We start from the raw sequence: 10,309 nt of genomic DNA, 5'->3' as shown, positions 1-10,309 counted from the left end.
GTATATATGTTGTTATTACTTGTTGGTTGAAATCAAAATGAAGCTCTCAGCCTTCCATCCCTGATACATGTTCAACGTTTAATCTTGTCGAAGGATATCATAATAAAAAGCGCCCATAATACTCGTTAACGTTAAGGATTGATTATTTAGCTGTTTTTATTTTTAAATATTTGTATGATTTGTTTGTACTTTTGGTGGTGTTGCTCTTTTAAGTTGGTAGTATTATTTTATGTGTGTGTATGAAAATATAGCCAAACGTTTGTGATCTCCATTTTGACCATATCAGATTGTAACTAATAGGAAAAGACCAGGGGGAGATCGCTTTTGTGCGGCTATTACCAACAATTAGCTATACTACCTGCCTATAGATGCCTTACTTAAAAACATGACGGTTTTCTAATTAGACTATTGATATGGGTATAATCACAGGGGAACAAAGATTTTGCCGTTTCCAAGCAAGGGACACTCATTCTTACTTAATCCCCCCACATGTTATGCATTTTGTAGAAAATGTACTCATGTAAAGCTTTACTTAAAATGAAAGTATAGGATGATATTATAAATAGCCCAGATTTGTACAACATAAAAATGTTTAGTATTAGTTAGCATTAGAAGATTATAAACAAGGCAGATATTACCAGTATATATTTTATTACTTGTTGGTTGAGATCCAACCGTATCTCTCAGCTTCCCATCCCTGATAAATGTTCAACCTTTAATCTTGTCGAAGGATATCGCAATAAAAAGCACCTATGTTACTAGTTAAAAGTTAAGGATTGAATATTTTGCTGGGTTGATTAATATTTGTATGTTTCTTGTTTTATTTTTGGGTTGTTGCTTTTTTAAGTTGGTAGTATTATATTATGTGTGTGCATGAAAATATGACCAAACGTTTGTGATCTCCCTTTTGACCATATCAAATTGTAACGATTAAGTAAAGACCAGGGAGAGATCGCTTTTGTGCGGTGATTACCCATAAGTAGCTACCCTACTTGCCTGTAGTTGCCTTAAATAAAAACATGATAGTTTTCTTATTAGACAATAATTGATATGGGTATAATCACTGTGGAAACAAACATTGGAACAAAAATTGGAAGAAATTATTAGCCGTTATAAAACAAAGCATAAAACTGATGAATGGTATTAGCTAATGGAATCTACCATCACAAGGGTCAGATTTAACTTGCGTGATGGGTTACCGTCATTCTAAAATGTGTACGGTGCTCAGGAATCCTCACCGACGTTACCGTGTTGTTGGAAATGTCTTTTCGAACTAGTGATCAGACGACATACCAAACGTACTCTCGATGGCAAAAATAGTTTGTAATGACATTGCATTAAGAATACACCAGGATTTCGTTACTCCTCATATGGTTGCATACTCACCGATGTCAATATAATGCCGTTACAGTTAAAAATTTCGCTTTCGTCACTATCCTGATTAGAAGTATCGCGGGTGATGGTTCATGGTCTACGCAACTTTTCGAAAACGCACAATGACTAATTTGAGATTTAATCATTGATCCTTTATGGGGTACAAATGTTCAGATTATGGTCGTTTTAACGATCCGATTGCGATAGGAAGAATATCATTTTTCGGTGAGGGTACATTGATGATTACCCACATACATGGGTTCGTAGAACGTATCGAAGTTGCTACAATTATTATCACCTAAATCAGCCCCAAGATTTTGTTGGTCTGGCGCCAAGATGACATGCCGATGTGTTTGTATGTTTTATTCGAATTTTGCATGAAGATGCATCCGGAAACGCACGTTATAGCACTTGAGCCATTTAAATTATTAATCGATGTGTTTCATCAAGTCGAAAGGGTTCCGTATAGAGATTATATCAATCGCTCCTCTGTTGTGTTATTTGATGCTTTCTATTAAACCAAAATGCAATATGATATCTTGCAATAACATATATGGCTTAGATGAGTACTCACACATTGTTCAGTAACAACAAGAGCAAGGAGGACTGCAATCTTCGGCACAAGGAGAGCAAAATAGTATCACATTACATTAGCAATGAAGTCTATTCATTGACAACAGTGTCTAGAGAAGATATCAGAAACGCTACGGTTACTCGTCACAGAATCGTATTCGAATCTCATAGAGCACTCATGCCATTGGTTATATAATAGATCTTATCAATGGTGATCTACTGGACAACCGTCTGGTTAATCTCGTTTTAGTTACTCCTCTGAAAACACTATAAGAAGGGAAAGTATTGCTGGTGTTCAAAATTTTAAATGCTATGTCCTGTAAAGCGACAAACACTGGTACGGATGAGCAAATGTACTTTTATTAAATAAGCAAAGCATCCAAATAACTAATTATTCACTCAATGACAACTAAGAGTATCAGCGATAGGAAGCAGAGAACATCGCTATCGCTATCGAAAAATCAACACCGTCTGGCATGATGTTCGGTACCAACTATAAGCAGCGTTATCCTTGTCATAAAGTGCTTGATATCTCATTCTCGACATAGGGCTTAATTCAGTGACCAGGTCGTCGTTAATTGTCAACTCTTGACTTAGCTCGTGCATAAAAAATCGTTTTTAAGAAGGCATGACCGGATTTGTCTTAAACTGTTCGTGTGTCACGAGCGCGGACTTTCTGCAGTAACGGCAATGGTTCTTAAACACGTAGATATTTTATGATAAAATTGGTTGAGTTCGAAGAGCACATGCTTGATTTCACAATCACGCTGTTTACTGATGAAGCCGAAATCAATAATCGGTTTAATCGTATATTTCTGCGTCGATAAAGTCCTGAAATAAAACCTTTAATTCTAGCAATTGTTCCGTCAAATATTTACTATGCTTATCAACGTTTAGAGTACTCTCATTGATCATCTCCATCGCTTGAAGTGGACATGCTGATATGTGAAAATCAGCATCCTGCACAACGCTTTTGATTTGTTTATACCTAACCATGTCTTCGCGATTCTCAGGTGTTACTTTCAAATCGAGATTGTCGAGATATATGTATGTTCCATTTATATCAAGGTTAGCATAATTTTTTTAAATGATTGTATCACTAAATACAGTCGAATCCTCTCACAACATTAATATTTTTGCAGTGATTTTGTTCCAGTCTTTTAACGTTTATTCGTTCGAGGTTGCATGTGCCTGCTTAGTTATATACACGGCATAATACTTCGAATAGTCTTAGCGTGGATTATTAATTATTTTTCTTACAAGTCCCTTTATGCGGCTGGAGGATCAACATAATTTCCAGCTGGAAGAGTTAAATTGTCACGGCCAAGCACTTCCCATCAATACCCTCAATCAAAAATCTAAATACCTCCATTTTCACCATAAGCCTCTGTATCGACTTTCCGTTTCTCTGATACAACTGCAAGTAAAAATACTCTTCCATCGCCATATTTTATCAATCTCGACTAATCAATCAGGACTAAATATTTTATCAGCCAGCGACATGATTTCCATGATGGAATTTTATTAGTCTATGCTCTTAAAAAAAGTAACAGAAAAGAATGAAGAAAAAAGGATTTGTAAAATTAAATAAATAATGCATTTCCCTAGAATACAAAATGAAAAATGAGAAGTTACGGTATTGCTAATTAAATCTAAAAATAGTCAAAGAATTAAAGCACAAGACTAAGTAATAATAAATCCGGATGAAAATCATTTCATGTATTGAAAAGATTTTAAATTGAAGGCAATGGCGTGTCTGTTATGACCTGCGATGTGCTGATGCGTCAGCAGTCTTTTGTTGAATAACATAAATATTATTATAGGTTTGAATTCAGGATAAATTCCAATAAATATCTTTATCCAAATATTTTACCAGAGCACTTGGCATTTCCAGAGAAAATAATCACTTGAATTCTATAATTTGAAGAAAATAAAATTCAGCCCAAACTGGTCACAACATATTACAAACTTAAAGTGCTAGATGTTAAAGCACGACTGGTAAAATCCTTACAGTCACAAGATAGTATAGATCTATGGTTGACCTCAGGTCACAGTTAGCATTTTCTAATAACAACCATTACCTAATGGAAAATAATTTTCTAGAATGATCTAATGAGCCTTGTTTGTTTATGACACAATAATCTACCGAATTCATCTGGGCATCTCCAAAACACTGACCCTGATCAACATATTGACTCTTTCTTGTTTACCTGAATAATAATCCTGCTAGGAAGCTCAAAACACGTAGAGAATAATTAATCTATTATTAGTTGCTTTAATAAATGAAATAAAAAAATAAAAAAGCCAACCAGGTCAAGCAGAGATGAACTCAGGTATGGACAAGGTGAAGCGCAGCAAAAAATGTTACATTACAATATCATGTAATGAAATAAAAAATGAAACTAGCTGACAAATAATTAAATTAAATAAACTTTACGGTATAATTATTTTCGTAGTAATTTTGTAATGATTTCTCAACGCGCGACGGTTTTACATTTTTTTCCGATGTTTTTTTTTTTATCCATTCGTGCTTGTCTTGGTGTTTTTTAACATATCTTCATTGGTTCGTAGATTACGCGGTCTTTTTTGCCACGATAGCATCTACGATTACGTCAACTAATTCAGAATCAATTAGGCTTATCATCGATTTCCATCACCAACATGGTAGATTCTCCTGTAAATCTGACAATATTGTAAATGGTTTTGTCCCCTTTCCGGCGTGGACACAACATTTTGACAAGTCTTCCGTAATCAGAAATAGCAATTTTTTCAGGCGCGCAAATTGGAGTTTAACGAAACTGGAAGCGATGCCAACAAGATAGATAGGTAGATAGATAGATGCCAACAAGATAGATAGATATATAGATAGATAGATAGATAGATAGATATTTTCTGTCTCCCTCTTTTTTGTGATTCAGAGTAACATGTAACAGCCATGCACAAAAGACTCGATAGCAAATTGCCTTGATGCCATCGACAACTAGAAAATCCAAATATGTTGCTGTGAAACCAATAAAAAACAAGAACAACAACATCACTAATAATAATAATAAAAATAATAATAATAAAAATAATAATAATGATGATAATAATAATGATAATGATAATAATAATGATAATAATGCATGATGATAATCTTGTGTCTTTGACGATATTTTGTATTTTGCTTACGGCCGATGAACAACAGTCAAGACTTTGGGTTTGTTTCTCTTCCTGTTTACCTCGCGGATATTTTCCAGAGATCTAGATTCAGACAATGATTCGGCTTCTGTAACAGCAAAAAGATAAAGTAAGAAAATGACTTTCATCTTGAGCTTATTTCCTTCGTAATAGATTCGCACAGAATGAAGAGAAATTATGCTTGCACTCCTTGGCTCGCGTGCCTTTTATAGAAGCAAATATACCGTACCCATTGCGTCCCACGAACAATGAATCGGTCGTTGAATAATTTACATTTATAATAATTTGCCTACCTACAAATGTGGATTTGTTAAAACTGTGGGCATAGAAGCTAGATATTAATTTTTAATTGAAGCTTTAAAGTTAAGAAATATTAATGTTGAAGGCGTATTGCATGCAGAATAACGACTACATATACATTTTTAGTACGACATTGTACTCTAGAGATGACTTGCATGACGTATACGTGTTATAAAACCTGTGGGTACGTCGCAAAGACTGTTTAATTTGAGTATTGCTTTTGATCTGCCTTGAAGGCGTATACAGGAATATATTCAAGCTGAGCCTTGTTTTTAATACATACATATTGTTTTGTTGATCTGGATCTATATGAACCCTTATCACGTCACAAGAAAGTGCTGAAAAAGCAGACGTTTGAATTTGTTAGACTATGTTCTTTTTTAATATAGACGTTCAAGGATCTGGTTGTGCAAAGCAGATACATTTGCATCCGTGCATGAATCATCGATTTTGGTGACATTAAGCCAGCACTTATCTATCCCTGTACACACATAATATGACTATCTTATGTTATGTTACAACAACTAAACTTAAAGCTATTCTTACACATGTTCATTAATGCAGCAGGGGAGAAAGGGCGAGCTCCATACATGCTTTTACGCTATTTTTTGACAGATGTTAACCTTATCAACACCAAATATTTTAAGTAAATTCAAAACCCTCATATATGAAACAAAAGTGTTGTTCAAACGTTTTCAATAGATTATATATCCACCATGTATTTGTTTCTGTCAAATAGCAGAGGTAAACTTTTAAAATTATATAAGCTGCTCGGAGGATTCTTGATTTATTCTTTGCTATATACGTTATATATGTTTTATACAGGAGTAATATATAAACTAAAGCCAGACTGATCTTCGACCGAAATATTTCAGTAGAAGAAAGCAAACTTATTTACATAATGCACACTAAGCTTTAAGCTATGTTTGCACTTGTTTCAACTGCAAACTGTTTTCCTAACTACGTGTAACTTGATGACGATTTTCTACACTAGTGACAGTAGAAATGCGTTGCTTTTGCTGCAATAAATCAATCACAATTTATCAAGGCCAAGCTATATAAACTTATGTTATTACTTTAGGTTCAACATCATGCCGGCATGACTAGTAAGCAAGTTGCTACGTTCACAACCGAACTATCGGAAGCATAACTTCCAAATACACAGGACGACATGTTGGGATTCATGGCAAAATGCATGTTGGAAATGACATGATGGGAAACATGTGATGTATGCTAGACGTATGTCGCAACGACCTGCGTATACATCATAAGGATGTGATACTGTTATAAAATGAGTGCGAGCATTATAAACGTATATGACGATATATGTATTCTCGTATTATTTAATATCTAACTCTAAGATTAATCGGTCGACCGTGCGGTTGACGAAATGTATAATACTTTTTACCTAAGGGAACGTTTACAGGTAAAACGGTCCATTGAACTGTTTTGTAAACAACTAATTCAGCCAATACACCTCTACTTATTTACAGAATAGCTTATTCAGTTGTAACAATAATAACGAATACAACACGTTTATACATAATGTTCTTATATAATGCATGTAATTAAAAGGTTACTGGGTTAAATCTCGGAATTAGATATTGAATAATAAAGAATCCCAGATCCAAATATTTCCTCATCTAGGTCATCTAATTAGGCAATATTAGCAGGCTACGTTCAGAAAAGTACTGCAAAGAAATACAATTTAAATATCCTATTTCCAAATTTAACCCTTTTTAGACTCAAGATTTATTAGTTCGACTTTTTTTTTAACAATTTACAACAATTTATGACTTTACCTTTGCAATTTGGTGGTGCGAAACAAATGTTAAAACGGTTGAGGAGATTGTTTTTGGTATAAATATAAATTTCTCGACTTTACTTTATATGTTCGGTACTGGTGAAGTTAATACCTATCAAATATTAGAGTGAAGACATTAATGAACTTTACCTTTTCTCTCCATGCCACCTTGGTGAAGCATTCATTACATTACAACTATCATTACTTTTAGTATTTTGTATTAGAACATCAGAAACACAAATTGTATATGTGCTGGTGTAGACCAGTAATTTTCTCCACCAAAACGATAATTCAAAAACACGTAGAGATGCAAATACATTTCCTTTATACAGTCATGGCCTGAATAGTCTATTTGAAAATGGAACAGGATCTAAGAAAACCATCATTCTGTGTTTTCAACACTTTACTGGGTTGACATACGGACTTTCTAAAGACCAAGAGCAAAACATAGACCATAGAAATTTTACAAACAATAACATAACAACAAAATTACACGTTTATGTAGTATAAACAAGGCTGATTTTGACAATATTCCTACCTAAGTCTTCTTGGCCGATCTTGAGAGGCACGAAAACAGATATACACAAAACTCAGAATAGACAGTATTTATGGCGAAACTAAAACTTATGCACAAATGTATGTATTATATAAATCACATCTAGACTATAATTCCATATTACAAATCAGTATATTATCCCTATGCTGTATGCAGCATGACTTAGAAATTGATCTTTTTTATTTTAAAGCTACAAGTAACAAATAATGTTCAGCTTCTATGCCCATAGTCTTATTAAATCTGAATTTTAAAGTAGCTTAATTATAATAAATACAAATAAATTCAACGACCGCTTCGTAGTTTTTGGGCATCCAAAAAGGTGCAGTGTATCTGTATGTATATAAGGGGATGAGCGTCATGGAGTCCAGACATTATTTCACTTTATTCCGTGCGAATCTGTACCTGAATGCCCTTCTCTTACCTTTTCTTTTAGGTCTAACATACGCTTAATTGATGCTTGACACACACACACACACACACACACACATATATAAATATATATATGTATGTATGTATGTATGTATGTGTGTGTGTGAGTTGAGTTAAGTTTCATGAAAACGCTTATAAAGTGGGTATTGTTATCATGCTTAATGTTGTAGCTATAATGGCCATTAATGTCATCCAACATTTCAATTTTATAAATGTGCTTTGCATAAGCTTTGTTGTGTACATGCCTTTTGATGCATGTAATAATGCAATTTTCTCCGATATATAACACACATATCTATATCTATATATATATATATATATATATATATATATATATATATATATATATATATATATATAGATATATATGTTGTAAATGCAATCGGAAATAACCAAGCAAGACATTTATTTCATTGCATTATAAAGACTGTCAGTACATACATCTAATGACATAGCTCCACTTTTCGCCAATCATCCACATGCATGCACCTCCACCACCGCCACCTTCACAACTTCAACATTTAATAAATGGACGCCACAGTGTAATAAAACGTTATGGGCAGCTAAAGCCTGTTGTTTCGCTTCGATAGCAGGGAACATCTCTTCTGAGTGAGCAACAACACAGTCGTTGGCCTTTCTACACTTTTCCCCATTCTGACATTGTGGCCGTGTGTATAGTGTCCCTTAAAAGTTCCCTATTTTCAGTGACATTTGTTTTGACTGCATTGGAGAGGGCTTCCGCCAACACTGACAAACGCAAGCATCTTCTCGTATAGGAGGGTATTACTTATGTTAATTCGAAGTCTCCCCTTTTCTTGAAGCATTGTAGTCTATTTGGCTTCAGCTTCACTTTGCTGTTAACAAGATAATGCTCTATGTGGCAAACTGCGTTATGGCAATCTGATTAAAATCCGATCTCAACTATCCTACGTTACGATCTGATAGCGACAGCTTAGAGATTATATTATGTTGAATTATGTTATTACCATAACCTATACTTTTATCATCCAATCAGATGCAATCTTACAAATTCGTGTTTCAGAGACTGAATAGTATGCTTGAAGAGGATCAATATCTGCCGTCCCTTTTATGTCACTTTCGGATCCAATAAACATTGATTTTCCGAGTCTCTGTATAAAGCGACTATCCTCTGAAGAAAGTATATATTCAGGCAATGTATGTGCCTTATTTAGAGAATATTCTCAGAAAGCAAATAACATGTCAATATTAGCGTTTTAAATAGGTTGTGCAAAGTCTGACAAGTATTGTGTATTCGAAATCGATTTTCTTTCTATATTCATGTATCATCGTTTACAAAACAATGTTGTCTTTATGTTCATGAAACTGCATCGGTTGATCCAACTTTATAACTAACGCTAGCAACTTGACAAGTAAATTATATTGCAATAGTCCAATATTTCTATAAAAGTATCTATGCCTTTTCTAGGTTTCAATACTGAAGAATCAGACGAGACATAGCAACCCTTTCCCAAAGGAAATCCTGTTGGATTGTTCTTAGCACATACATGCAGTTTTTTGAATTATACTGTACGCAAAAGACGAAACTTTTATTTCTTTGTTTTCAACGTTGCATTAACGTCATGGAGGTGAACCAGGGAAGGAATTCATACAAGTTCACTCGCATCCCCACTTAGAACTAATTCAAGTACGAATATTTTTATTTTTATTATTGCTTAAATCAAAACTGAGTCAACGCTTTGTTATCCGTGTGAACGGAAAATCCCTGTTCATGAAATCTTCATGGACCACATTCATTGTAACTAGCAAATGGCTCGTTGGTTAAAATCTGTGCAATTAACTGTCCAATATAGGATGATGAATATAAGAGAAAATGAGAATCATATTCGTGAAACATGTTCATGATCTCAATGCATTTGCCAAAAAAGGTTCCCATTGTCTCTCCATGTTCCGTAATTGTATTTTAGACTGAAGGCTATTTTTAGTAGCCTCTTTTTTCATGCTACTACAAGCTAATCTGCAAAGTTACTGAACGCAAAGGAATCTGAATACGAATACATTTGGACGTGGAAAACAATTGATATGTTTTTACTTCGTGTTCGTCAAAGAGCAAT

Source organism: Sinohyriopsis cumingii, chromosome 14 (genome assembly GCF_028554795.1).
Source record: "Sinohyriopsis cumingii isolate HCF-2022 chromosome 14, ASM2855479v2, whole genome shotgun sequence".
NCBI classification, from domain to species: Eukaryota; Metazoa; Mollusca; class Bivalvia; order Unionida; family Unionidae; genus Sinohyriopsis; species Sinohyriopsis cumingii.
Note: the sequence above shows the minus strand (reverse complement) of the source record.